This window comes from Pithys albifrons, chromosome 13, assembly GCF_047495875.1.
Source record: "Pithys albifrons albifrons isolate INPA30051 chromosome 13, PitAlb_v1, whole genome shotgun sequence".
Classification (NCBI taxonomy): domain Eukaryota; kingdom Metazoa; phylum Chordata; class Aves; order Passeriformes; family Thamnophilidae; genus Pithys; species Pithys albifrons.
In genome coordinates this window covers 17,495,127-17,507,340 of record NC_092470.1, presented here as the reverse complement: position 1 = coordinate 17,507,340, position 12,214 = coordinate 17,495,127, and the positions used below count along the sequence as shown (strand labels likewise).

At 39.2% G+C, this 12,214-nt stretch overlaps 1 long non-coding RNA gene across 1 annotated transcript; it reads right to left on the bottom strand.

Annotated features, from left to right (window-relative positions):
• Positions 1 to 1,736: 1,736 nt before the first annotated feature.
• On the bottom strand, positions 1,737 to 6,607 carry LOC139678247 (uncharacterized). Its single transcript, XR_011698993.1, has 4 exons — positions 6,518 to 6,607; positions 5,846 to 5,937; positions 5,067 to 5,146; positions 1,737 to 1,779 (listed from the first exon to the last, which is right to left on the bottom strand). It is a non-coding gene; the product is annotated as an uncharacterized lncRNA (long non-coding RNA).
• Between the last annotated feature and the right edge of the window lie 5,607 nt (positions 6,608 to 12,214).

The window sequence follows — 12,214 nt, the reverse complement described above, 5'->3', positions numbered from 1 at the left end:
AGGTGGATATTTCAGGTGATATTTCCCAGGGATGCAGAATGCCTGACTCACCCATGAAGAATTTTGGTGACTAGTTGCTCTGACCTTGGTTAGAGCTAATCCTGCAGGAATGAAAAGGTTCACATTTTAGCATGCACTGGAAGAAAAAAGAAAGGAGTAGCCTAGCCCCCTACTAACATAAAGACATGACCAGTGGCTCTGCCATCAGGGATAGCATTGCTTGCATTTGGCATTATATTATGAAAATATCTATTCAGAGTGGAAAATAAGATCAAAGACAACATTTCCGTAGTGATGACTTTAGCTCCACTTCACTCTGCTCCCTCTCCTCCTCCTGTCCTTCGCGTTTCAAGGCTCTTGCTCTATTCATCCTCTCTATGCCACCCCAGGTTTATAACACCACATCAGCAGCAGCACTAATAACCCGTGATTCTTTTCCCCTATTGTGTTTGTCAGAGTCGGTAATCTGGGCACTACAGTAGCACAGCACTGAAAAGCTACAGTGTGTTCCTATAGCAACCAGCTAATCCGCAGGTGGAAGGTGATTGGGCACCTTTTGCACCGGAACAATAATTTGAAAGATCTTTTTCAGTGTGCTGTTCTGCAGCATGAGTTCATTGTATTGCAACCCACCACGAATCATTATAAGCTGTCACGAAAATGCAGCCACGGCTGCACAAATCACAGCGAGGAGAGACACGGCTTCCAGCAACAAGCCCTTGAAATATTTCACGGCAGGTTAAGAGGCCAAACTGCGGAGAGCGAGATGTATTGTATAGGATAAAACAAAGGGCTTGTATAATAAGCTGATGCTGACAGTCTCCGAGTCAGGGAATCCCAGTGAAGTGTAAGACTGTGCATAAATATGAGTTTTCCTGTGCTGTGGAAAGAAAACAGCCACAATAAAAGAAAGGGCCAGGCAGAGCTCCCACATTCAACTCTTCCAAAACCAATTACTCCCACCTGGCTATTCCCATTTCCCCTAAAACATCTCCTGTTACAGAAGAGAATTTAATATTCTCTAATTGAAACCTCTAATTTAAGGCATTTGTTTGCTGTCCTTAAAGTCTGAAATCCTGGCCTGGACTTTCACAAGGTGAGGAGATATTGTAGAAGTCTCAAATTTTCAGATACTCAAACCCAGGCTAACAAACCTTCCTGAAATACACAACACCTTTGTTCTGAGAGTCAGGCTTCTTTATCTTTCTCACAGTAAGTAGTCTGAACCTGAGGTAGGGAGAGATTTTCCCTGCCTTGGAATGAGATGATCTTTAAGTTCACTTCCAACCCAAACCATTCTAGGTTTCTGTGATCTTTCCAAGTAACCCATCTCAGTCCATGGAGAAACTGCAGCATAGGCAATGAGAGAACAGACATCTTCATATCAGCCTAAAGCAATGAGCCCTGTCATTTACAGTCTATGTCTACTTTCTATTCATTTTTATTTGAAAACACTGGACTAGAAATAATAGACATAAATAGAAACCTCTTTAAAGCTCAGTTGTACAAGCAGATGCATTTCCCATACAGCCACTGCAGTGGAAGGCGAGAGCAGATAGTGGAAATGATGCAACAGGCATTGTCACAGGAAGGCAAAAGAGGAAACCTGTTAAAAACTTCAATATAAAGAGAGAAATCGCACAAGCACTTCTTTACCTTAGTTTAATCACATTGCAGAAAGAATGTCTTTATTAAGTGCCTGGACTTAATAAAAATGTCAAAAACTTTCCTTGCATAAATCAGCTCTTTCAAGATTTGTTGAAGTGATGGAGGAGAAACCTTTAAAACAGAGGGCAAACAGAAGTTTAGTTACTAAGTTATGACTTCTATGGTTGCAGCTTCAAAAGCTTCCCTACATCTCCTGGCCAAAGATTCCAACCTGGGACTCTTCCATCTAAAGCAAATTTCCTGTGAGACAATGAAGTCAGTGTCTCATTTACAGCTGAAGAGTTTTATAAAGCTGAATCAACAAACAAACAAAACAGAACAGATACTGCTTTTATGACCTATTTTTTTAACTCATCCCAAAGTAGGATGAGTAAAATGGATAAGGCAGGTTCACATACTCAATCCAAATTGACAGAAGAAAAGCTTGAATTGTGTCTTGGATACCTCCCAGGGATAATTTTAGATTATTGAATATTCTGCAGCAAGTATCAGTGATTTCCTCTTTCTTCCCCCTCCTGCCTTTCACCTACCATATAATTCAGGAAATTTTCCCAAAGAAAGTTTCACTGAAACAGGCAAATGTCTCTAAAAATTTCTTAATAAAAAATTTCCAGCAAAACATTAAAAAATTCTTGACCGTCTTTAATTGTGAAATGTATTGATTGTTCCTCTCAAGTAATTCATGCCTTGAAATGACATATTTATGTTCCTTTCAGAGGGCTTGGATAGATAGTATTGTTTTTCTTTCCAAAGCACATCAAAGAGCCCAAAATTTGGCAGGCTTTCTATTTTCTTTAAAAAAAAAAGGAAAAAGAAAGAAAAACATCAGCAAAACAAAGCTAAGAATAACTGCTCTTTTCTGAAGAGTTGTGGGCTTCTTCACTTCTAGATTCATGTCATGGTGCTCACTTCAGGGAGCTGCTGTGATGGAGAGCCTGGAGGCGGAGAGGAATGGGAGGATCAGAGAACTGGCATGGCAGAGACAGCCTTTTGCCTCTTGATGTTCAGGCTGAATCTAGACAAAGTCAGCCATAAACCAGTGTCATCATGATTTTTAAACACTTCCATGGGCTAAGCAAGGTCAGACTGTAGCCTCTAACACAGTGGATACATTTCCACATATCTGCAGCTGGTACTTCATTGACAGCTCTGCTGATAACTGGTCTTCTGTTTGCCCTATCTCCATTTTGTGCTTGAATAAATTCTAGAAAATGGCTGGAATTTGGGTTAATTGTGGCCTTTTCCTTTCAGGACAGGTAGGTAAAGGATGTACATAACTTTTGGATTTTTTTTTTGCTTGAAAAAAATGGTATCCTGAGTAGCTCTCCCTTCTGCTCAAATGTTCAGAGGGAGTAGGTTGGTATTGCTGCAGAAAGGTCTTCAATTTTGAGTTTGCTATTGCCACTGGACCCATTTTTCTTGATTTTATTTCTCAGCCAGTAATTATAATTTACTTCTCACAGAACTGCACTCCTGTGTCAGGATCTGATGTCTGTGCTATTTGTAAAATATCATGCACTATTGCCTGATGTTAAACATGAAGGAATAACATCAAAACAATGCAAAAGAAATACCACCAGCTCCTATTCTGTGAAGCAACCTTTGTTTTGATTTACTGTGTAACCCAGCTTGTTTATTGCTGTTAGAATCAAATTATTTTAAGGCCTAAAGTTGTCTTGGAGATTGTCCTACGAATGGCAGAGTTTCCACAGCTTCCCAAGCACAGATGCTTTCCTCTGTATTGAGAATAAGATATGAGGAAACACTGGGAAAAGCAGCTATACTGGAGATAGTCTGAGGGAAATGCCAGAAGTGCCTCCTTTATCACCCAAACCTTTGTGTCACACAGAGCTGAAATGCGTAAACCCTTCCCACCATGGCCTTTCCTGGGGTAAAACTGCTTTTGCCTTTAATGGGACTTGGAATGGACTGTTATCATCCAACAGCCCATACACGATGCTGCAGCAACTGGCAGTGCGTGACATTTCTGCCAATGGATAGAGAATCCCTGGAGTGTGGTGTGGAGCTGAACCCTGGCACAGTTCACGCTGCCCCCACACTTCAGGCTTTGGCAATGAGCAGAAAGGCACAATGACAGGGCAGCTGATATGAAAACCCCTGAACTTCTCAACTCAGAGTGATAAACAAAATGAGCACCACTTGGCTATCTTGTAAACAACTGGGAAAAAGAATAAAGAATATGCACTCTGGATAAAGATGACAGGGTTCATTACAAGAACAAATCAGACAGCATACGAAGTTTGACTATGTCCTATTGCTTGGTACAATTATGTGACCTTGTAACAAAGCCTGGTGAAGATGGCAGCAACACTGCACAAAAAACAGGGCCTGGTGGAAAGTTGCTATTCTTCAAACTTGTATCTAGACATCTTTCAAGTGATTTCAGAATTTAGGGTGAAAGTGGATCTTAGGGCTTTTTTAAAAAGCCATTTCAAATCCTCATTCATATCATAAATGCTTTTTTCTCCTTTTTTCTGCAGGCCACTGAAATCTCTGGGGCCATGACATTGTCTGGCACTGAATGCAGCCCCTTTATATCATTATAAAGAAATAATGAAAGCATATGGTGGAGAGGCGCTCATGTTTCAGTGTATGGTGCCTTCCTCCTTCCCCATAACCAAGCACTGAAGAATATATAGTATGATGAGAACATTAATTATTTCCAATACAGTAACAGAAAATTCTGAATAATACAAAGTCATCCCTGCTGCTTAGTGTGATTGTAAGTTCAAAGTAAAAGAAACCAAACATATCCCCACTTTTGTGCATGAAACATCAGCAAGTGACCAGTATTTTATTACAGTACACAGCTGTTTTATCACATAAGTAAATAAATCACCATTGAACCAACTTTGGGAACGAAGATTTTGAATAATAACACAATTAAGTTTTCCCACAAAGTCCAAATAGCCCACTTGCTCATAGTTGCTACAAGCTGTGATTCCCACGTGAAAGATATCAACTTATTTCCTTTTCCTGTCAATCATCAGTACCAAGTGGGGCCCTGGTATGTCAGGTCATGACCTTTCACTCTGGGCATGAGCCTGAAAGCCACTAGTGAATCAACTAGTTTAATTATTTAGGCTGTTTTTAATAAATATAAAAATGTGGCCTTAAATATTTCACATGCTTGTTCAGTTTGGACTTTCAAGTACCTCTCATCAAGCCCAGCAGCCTGAAAGTGTGCTCTTATTGGTAGGAAATCAGTCAATTAATAAGCAAGCCAAGCTTTTGGAATAAGGTTTATTTTGTCGATTTTGAGCTTCCTGGCTTGGGTATCACTTGCTTGTTGGTTTAGAGGACAGGCTTTTTGTTATCTTTTTTAACATAAGATCAGACTGTTTTTAATCAACACCAGCAATGGCCTAGTTGCTTACCTCCCACAAAATGATCCCTTAGTACAGATGCCACCATAGGATTCACAGTGTTCCATATTATGGTCTATTTTTTACATCCTCTTCACCCATGGGAAAAAAAAAGAAAAAAAGCAGGAACAAATCCAATATAGTAAAATCCATATAAAACAATTCTTTAAAAAATATTTTTGAGTAATGTTGACAGCTTTGCTATTAGATCCCTTAAGAGTGGACAGTTTTATTCCATTTTAGGTCAAAGTGTGATGACAACCCACCTTAGCTGAATTCCCCAGCGATTTTTTTTCAGTTTGCAACTCATATAATCTAAAAATCTAGGCCTGAACCAAGCTGCTGATTCTGCCTAGTATTTTACACCATTGCATAAGGAGAAACTACAACCATGTCAGTATAAAACAAGAAGTAAGGCTTTCCATGGATGTCGTGGGCAATGATTTATATTCTACATTTATGCTTATTGCTCAACAAACCTTCCAGCTGGTAAACACGGGACAGAATTAAACCTGAGAAACAAAATGATGGTGTCTTTTGAAAGAATAAGCTTCTAAACTTGGACTGCCAGAGTTAACTCTCCTTTTGAACATTCCTGAAATGTGCAGAACTTTCCCAACGTCTCTTAGATTTATTCTGTTCTTCTCTTCCCTAGTGTTCTAAGACTTCTCAAGAAAGTGAGTGTGAAGGGCTGTCTCCATTTATAGATGATAAACTAACTCTTATCTTTCTCCTTCCTTTCCCCTCTGCCATGGTCCTGCATCAAAGAGAGGGAAGAGAGATGCTCTTACTCTGACTTTTCCAATCACTCTCATGGGTTGCTGGGTCTGGAGGAAATATCAGCATGCCAAAATCTGCTTTTCTTTCAAACAGGAGTAACAATCTAAATGATGAAATACATCACAGAAATGAGATTACCACAATGTAGAGATCATCACAGATACTTTAACTGAATTATGCTTTGTTTAGGATAGTAGAAAACATTTCACCTTGATACCATTTGAATTCTTCATTTTGCCTTAATGGCTTCAAGGTGTGCACAACAGTATGTTAGAATTTACAACACAATCAAACAAAAGTCAAACGAAACATTCTATCTTTACTGAAGAGAAGTGTCCTTGCCTGATAATGCTGCTTCTCAGCAATTTAAGCAAAACTGCTGTAGTTCTGAGAAATCTTTCCTATTCATCCAAGCCTGTGCTGGCTGATGAAATCTGCCTTCTCAGAAGTTTGCAGTACGCTTTGCTCAAGATGCATCAGGAGGAGCAGCATATGTTTGTAACATGTGAGCAACCCCCGAATCTCCTGGTGCAGGAGAGATCAAACCCAAAGCATTGATCCAAGGATCTACCACTTTGAAATCAGAGATGGAAAAGTGCTAAGGAGCAGCAATGATTCTTCGGGGTTTCAAGTGCATTCCGAGTGCGCGGTATCGCCTGGAACATGCTTCAGTTTGCACTTACCTTATTTAGCTTTTCAAAGGCTGACCTTCCATGCACTAAGTTCAGCGACATAGCAGTCAACCTATTAATGTCCAAGGAAGCTGTGGACCAAATCAGACAGTTTAAATAACTCAGCTGTGAACACAGAGCCCCATTATCATTTCTGTGAGGCTAATCTGAACAGCTGATTCATCTCGAGCAGTTTACTATGGACTGGAGGTCTTCACCGCATCCATTTTAAGTTTTAAATCAGGTGAGGGTGAGGAACTCTGCACTCAGACACTATGCTGGGAGGTGCCTTATAAAAGGACAGACAGGCAGAGAGGCTTGTATTAAGGGCCCTTATTTCCCATCATATTTCACAAGCTCTATTCTGACCTGATTACTGGAATAAAAGCATATAATGAAGTAGAGTTAGGAAACTGTACGGCCTTTATTCCCTTACAACACACATCTCCTTGTTAAACCTGTCTCAGCTTAGCATATATCTGATGGGTTGTATTTACCACATGCCTCTGTAGCAGTACAGAGACAACACACTCAAGAGAGGATCTAGCCTGCATTTTAGAAAACATACTTATTTTTTTTCTTCCTTCTCTGGTGGGAGTTCCCACTTCTTCTTACATGTGCCTAAAGGCTGTTGAGGAGAAAAATGCTTCCACATCTTCAGCAATCCCTGACAGATCGTGCCTTTTGCATGCTATCAAAATGTAACTGGACATGGGAAACGCATGTGAGTTCTGAAATAAGGCTGGAAGATGCCAGAAACAATTGCATCTCTCAGTTCTTTGACTCTCTCATTATGACCATGAAAGGAAAAAGCCATTGTAAAATAGTAATGGCATTATTACATTACACTTTTTGCCTTGGAATCTTTATTATTTTGTCTAGTAGGCTGTTGCTTTTTCAACTTTATATGCCAATTCAGCAATTCCATAAATAAGATTTTCATTATTAACATTGAAATCCCGAACAGTTTTCTGCTCATAATGAGGTTTTCACTGTTCTCAGGCAACACTTGGAAAAGCCTTTCATATGATAAGATGAAGATGTGAGACAGACTGAGTAAGGTGTGCGTGTTGCCAAAGGCATTACTTTCAAACAGTCCTCAGTTTCTCCCCTCAAACAGGTGGGGATCAGGTTCTAGCAAAAACAGACTTCAAATTATTTCAGTCATTCAGTCACTGAGGAAAAAAAAAAGACAAAAAAGAACTGTTACTATAAGTTTCTTTACAGTCTCCAAAAAGGTCAGCATAGAAGACTAGAAGAAAATTTCAACACTCTCATTGATAAATTATGGCTTCCTCTAGGATATTTCTAATAGTCACCCTCTCCTCTCCCAAGTTTAAAAATGTTGATGCTTAGGAAGCGTGGAAAAAAATAAAATCTTTGAAATGACATAATGACTTAATATATACTAGAAATGATTCCTAACATACACGTACACAAATTCAAGTATTGAAGATAAAGAGCTCTCAGAGTGTGGAGAAAAGCAGATAAAAGACAGGCTCAATCAAAACTGCAGTATCTGAACAGATTATCTGAGAGGAGAAAGCAAGTGTGGTTCAGATTTTACCACACAGTGACAGTGTTCTGGATTCATATACCAACAGTGAAATGTGGGACCAAGTTTTGCAGTGGAAGGCAGCCTATATTCGAGGAAGTCAAAATATTCCAAATTTAAGTTGAACTTGCATGCTTAAAAGCCTAATGAGCATTGGAAAAGGTCACAACAAACACAGGAACCTTATGTGACACTATTTTGTAGAAAGGTCAGACATTCTCCTTCAATTAAAATTGAGATGTATTTATACCATTCATACTTTGGATAAAAAAGCAGAGGCTTCGTTCCAGGCACTGAGAAACTACAACGACCCCTTCTGTGGCTGAGTTATTTTGAGATGCCAAAGTAATCTTGTGGAGTGGGGAAAGGTGAAGGGGACAAGCAGCCAGTGAAAGGCAAAGCAGCTCCATCGCTGCTCTAACGTTCACTGGAGACCGAATGTGTGGAGGGCCCAGACCCAAGAAAGCAAGTTTGTGCCTGTGAAGACTTAAAATAACCATATAGGGCAGTCTGATGCTGGCATTAATGCTGTTTTTGAATGTCTAAAGTCACAGTGAGTTTTATGGCTAAATGCCATGATGCTCTTTGAAGATTTAAGAAGCGTTACATTTCATTAGAGATAACATGCTTTTGGAATTGAATGGCAAGTTCCAGAAATTCCTCTTGGATAAAATCTGAAGTAAACATCACAAAGCTTTGCATGGGTTTCTTGCAATTTGTTTTGGAGCTTTTGTGCCAAAGGGGACTGGAAAATGGCTGGCAATGTTTTATTTCACTTATTAAACATAGTTTTTGAGCATGCAAGTCTAAGCAAGAAATGTTGGGAGAGCACGACTGTGCTGCAGTTTTTTTCTGGAATAAGTGGCAGTTTTAATTAAAACAATTATACCAGTCTTTGTTTTCTTCAGCTTGTTTGATTTAGTTGGTTTCTTTAGCAACAAACAAAGCTTTCATGACTTCTTCACGTTTGCACAGAATATTAATGTTGCTGCCTTTGATTTCCTCTTAAGTCCAGGGGAGGCCATGAAGATGCTCAGAGGGCTGGAGCCAGGCTGGGAGAGCTGGAGGGGTCACCTGGAGAAGAGAAGGTCCTGGGGAGACCTCAAAACCTCTCCCAGAGCCTAAAGAGGCTACAAGAGACCTGGAGAGGGACTTGGGAGAAGAGCCTGATGTGACAGGACAAGGGAGAATGGCTTTTTATGATCCTGTGTTTCCATGAGATGTTTAGTAACTGAGCTGGAAAAAATGGGAAGAGAAAGGATGATATTACATTGCAAAAGGCTATTTATGTCTGAGAAGTTCAAATTTTGCAATCTGAATAACCTTCAAAACCTTCTGATACCTTCATAGTTGGCTCAAATTTATAGAAAAAAATAATTTTAGAGTGGTGATTCTTTGAAGTTTCTTATTTTCTTCATTATTTTTTTAAACATTTTTGATCAGCTCTACGACAGCACATCATGTTTTGCATTGACACATGTGTGCTTATGTTTAAAATATCAATTCATTTATCTTCAGACATGTTGACACAAAAGATAAGAATCAGTATAAAAAAGAACTGTTTTAATTTTGGTGCTTTTCAAAAGGAAAGGGAGCTTAAAAATGCATTTCTCTCTGAAAAAGTGTGTTCAGAATTTGGCTCCCATCCAAAGTAAAAGTAACAGCGGTACTTAGTTTCACATCACTAATTCTGCATGGTTTATCCCAACAGAAAAAGTAAAATAAATGGCTGGGCATTGTGACTGGGCCTCAGAGGTGACATCTGGGGTGAGGTGGGCAGAGTGGGGCAGGCAGTGCTGGGAGCATCTGATTTGACCAGCATGGAGGGTTCAAATCCATCATGTGCCAGGGCAGGAAGCTCACAGATTAATCTCTTGCTGCCTAAAACATTCCTTCCCTTAAAATTCATCATTTCAAAGATCTATTTAGTTTATGCCTGTTGCTGCTTTTAACCTAAATAGCTAAACCTCTATTTTTTTTTTAGCTGCTTATCCAGAAATCAGTACATTTTCCTTTCTTGAAGCTGTAACTTAATAAAAGCCAAACCATTTCTTTCCAAGGAGTTACAGCTCCTCCCAGATGAACACATCTAGTTCAGGTTTCAGCCTGGCATAAATATTTTATGTTTGAGAACGAAAGGTCTGCAGAAATTGGGGTTCCTATTGGAAGGGCTGATGCAGCTTCAGCCAGAGCAGCACATGTGGGTGCTGCTTTAATAAAAAAGCTCTTAATCTCATTTGGCTCTACCTCACTGGCAGCTTGAAGCACTTGAATCGAACAGTACAGCTGTGAATTGTGACACTGGCTGGACAGAAGCCCAGAAAACTTTTCCCAGAGAAAGCCCTTGAGGGAGGAAAAAAAAATTTAAAAAAAATAAAAAAAAAAAAAAAAGAAAAAAAGGAAGGAGGAGGGGAAAAAAGCTCCAACAACCAAAATACAATAGAGCCCAAATACAAAAACCCACAGGCAAGCCTTACTCCCCTCCAACCTGAACCTGAACGAAACCAGAAAGCCAAAAGATAAATGGAATTCTTCTCCAAAAGGTTATTTTGTAAGGTAGAAGGGCGAACCTGAGCAGCCCTGAGCAATGGCCCCAGTCCATATTTTCTGCACAGCAGCAAATAACCAAACTCAAGTAAAGGAACAGGAAAACTGAATGATACCACTCTTTCAAAATCCATTTAAAAGAAAAGGGAGCTTTGATTTTTGTGAGGAAGAAGAAAAATATCCAACTGAGGAAATTAAAAGAGGGTTGGAAGCACAAGTGCCATAAACCAGACCTAACATGAGTGTGCTTGCAGTATTTATAATCTTATTTTTGCTTGAATCCTAAGGATGATACCTTTCCCTAAAGCAAATAACTGAGCAATAAGGAAAAACAAAACAACAAAATTGCAGCAAGCACATGTGAATGGAAGGAAATGTTCTTTTTTAGAAGGCAGCAGCAGTACTCTGGAGTCACGAGGTCAAGAGGTGAATTTCTACTGAAGGAAAACATTAGAGCTGGATATTTCTCATCTGTCAGTCCCATTAAATACCATTTTTTAAGGACTCAGGACTGTGCATTGCGCCTTTCTTCAAGTTAGCAGGATAATAAAGATTCTGTTGCCTTTTGCAGATGTTTAAAGACATGATGTGAAAGACAAATTCTCCAGCTAAAACCCTCAAGAAATGTCACTTCTGTGTCTTACTGAAGGAGCTCCAGCACATTTTCTGCATAAACATCTGCCGGAAACATTTTAAAAAGGAGGCTGTTTAAATAATGGCTTTTGTAGGCTTGGTTGTTTTTTTGGTTTTTTGGTGTTTTTTTTTCTTCTTTAAAGAAAAAAATGAATTTGTGGAAAGTTCCCACTTTCAAAGCAACTGTCCTTTGCAAACATGCTTCAGCTAGGAGGATCTGAGGAAGCAGCTGTAGAATGAAGAAGAAATGTTGAAAACAGTCCTTGAGAACAGTCCATATCAATCACACCTCAGAGACAGTCATAAATCAGCACTTTCTTTGACTTCAGGAAGTCGTTCCTCTTCATTGTTATGCTAACTTGTTTGTGACAGTTATAGCAAGGCTCTCCACATAATTGGATTTTTCTATTAAATTTAACATACAAGGGGAAAAAAGGCAATATAAGAACCAACATTCTGTCACTAAGTGGTACATATGTGGCATAAACCGAGAAAAGGAATAAAGAATGAAAAGAAACTTAGTCTATAGACTTCTTCCTGTAATTTGACCCTTCATCTACATGACTAACACCTGTCTACCTACACTTCTACAGCCTTAAATGTCTGCCTTAAGAGTACTGGGCTCTGCAGTAAATGTGACTGGGTACCAAAGAGGGTTAAGATTTTGGATGGATTGATTGTATTTTACATTTATTAGATAAAACTCTATGCTTCTGGATGCAGTATTTCTTTTTCAGAGATAGCTGGAAACCCCTCTTGGAAGTCCACCTGTTGCCAAACCAAGGGGTGTTTCTTCTAAGAAAGACTGTATATTCATTTTATGAATCAGGGCTGGTGGTGGGGTAGTGTTTAATGCAGTCAGTTAAAAGCTTCATTAAACCTAGCAGATTCCAGATTAAAAAAAAAAAAAACAACTTCCAAGGATTTTGGAAATGATACTGTAGGTGTGCAAATGCCATTGGATGATTGTTATT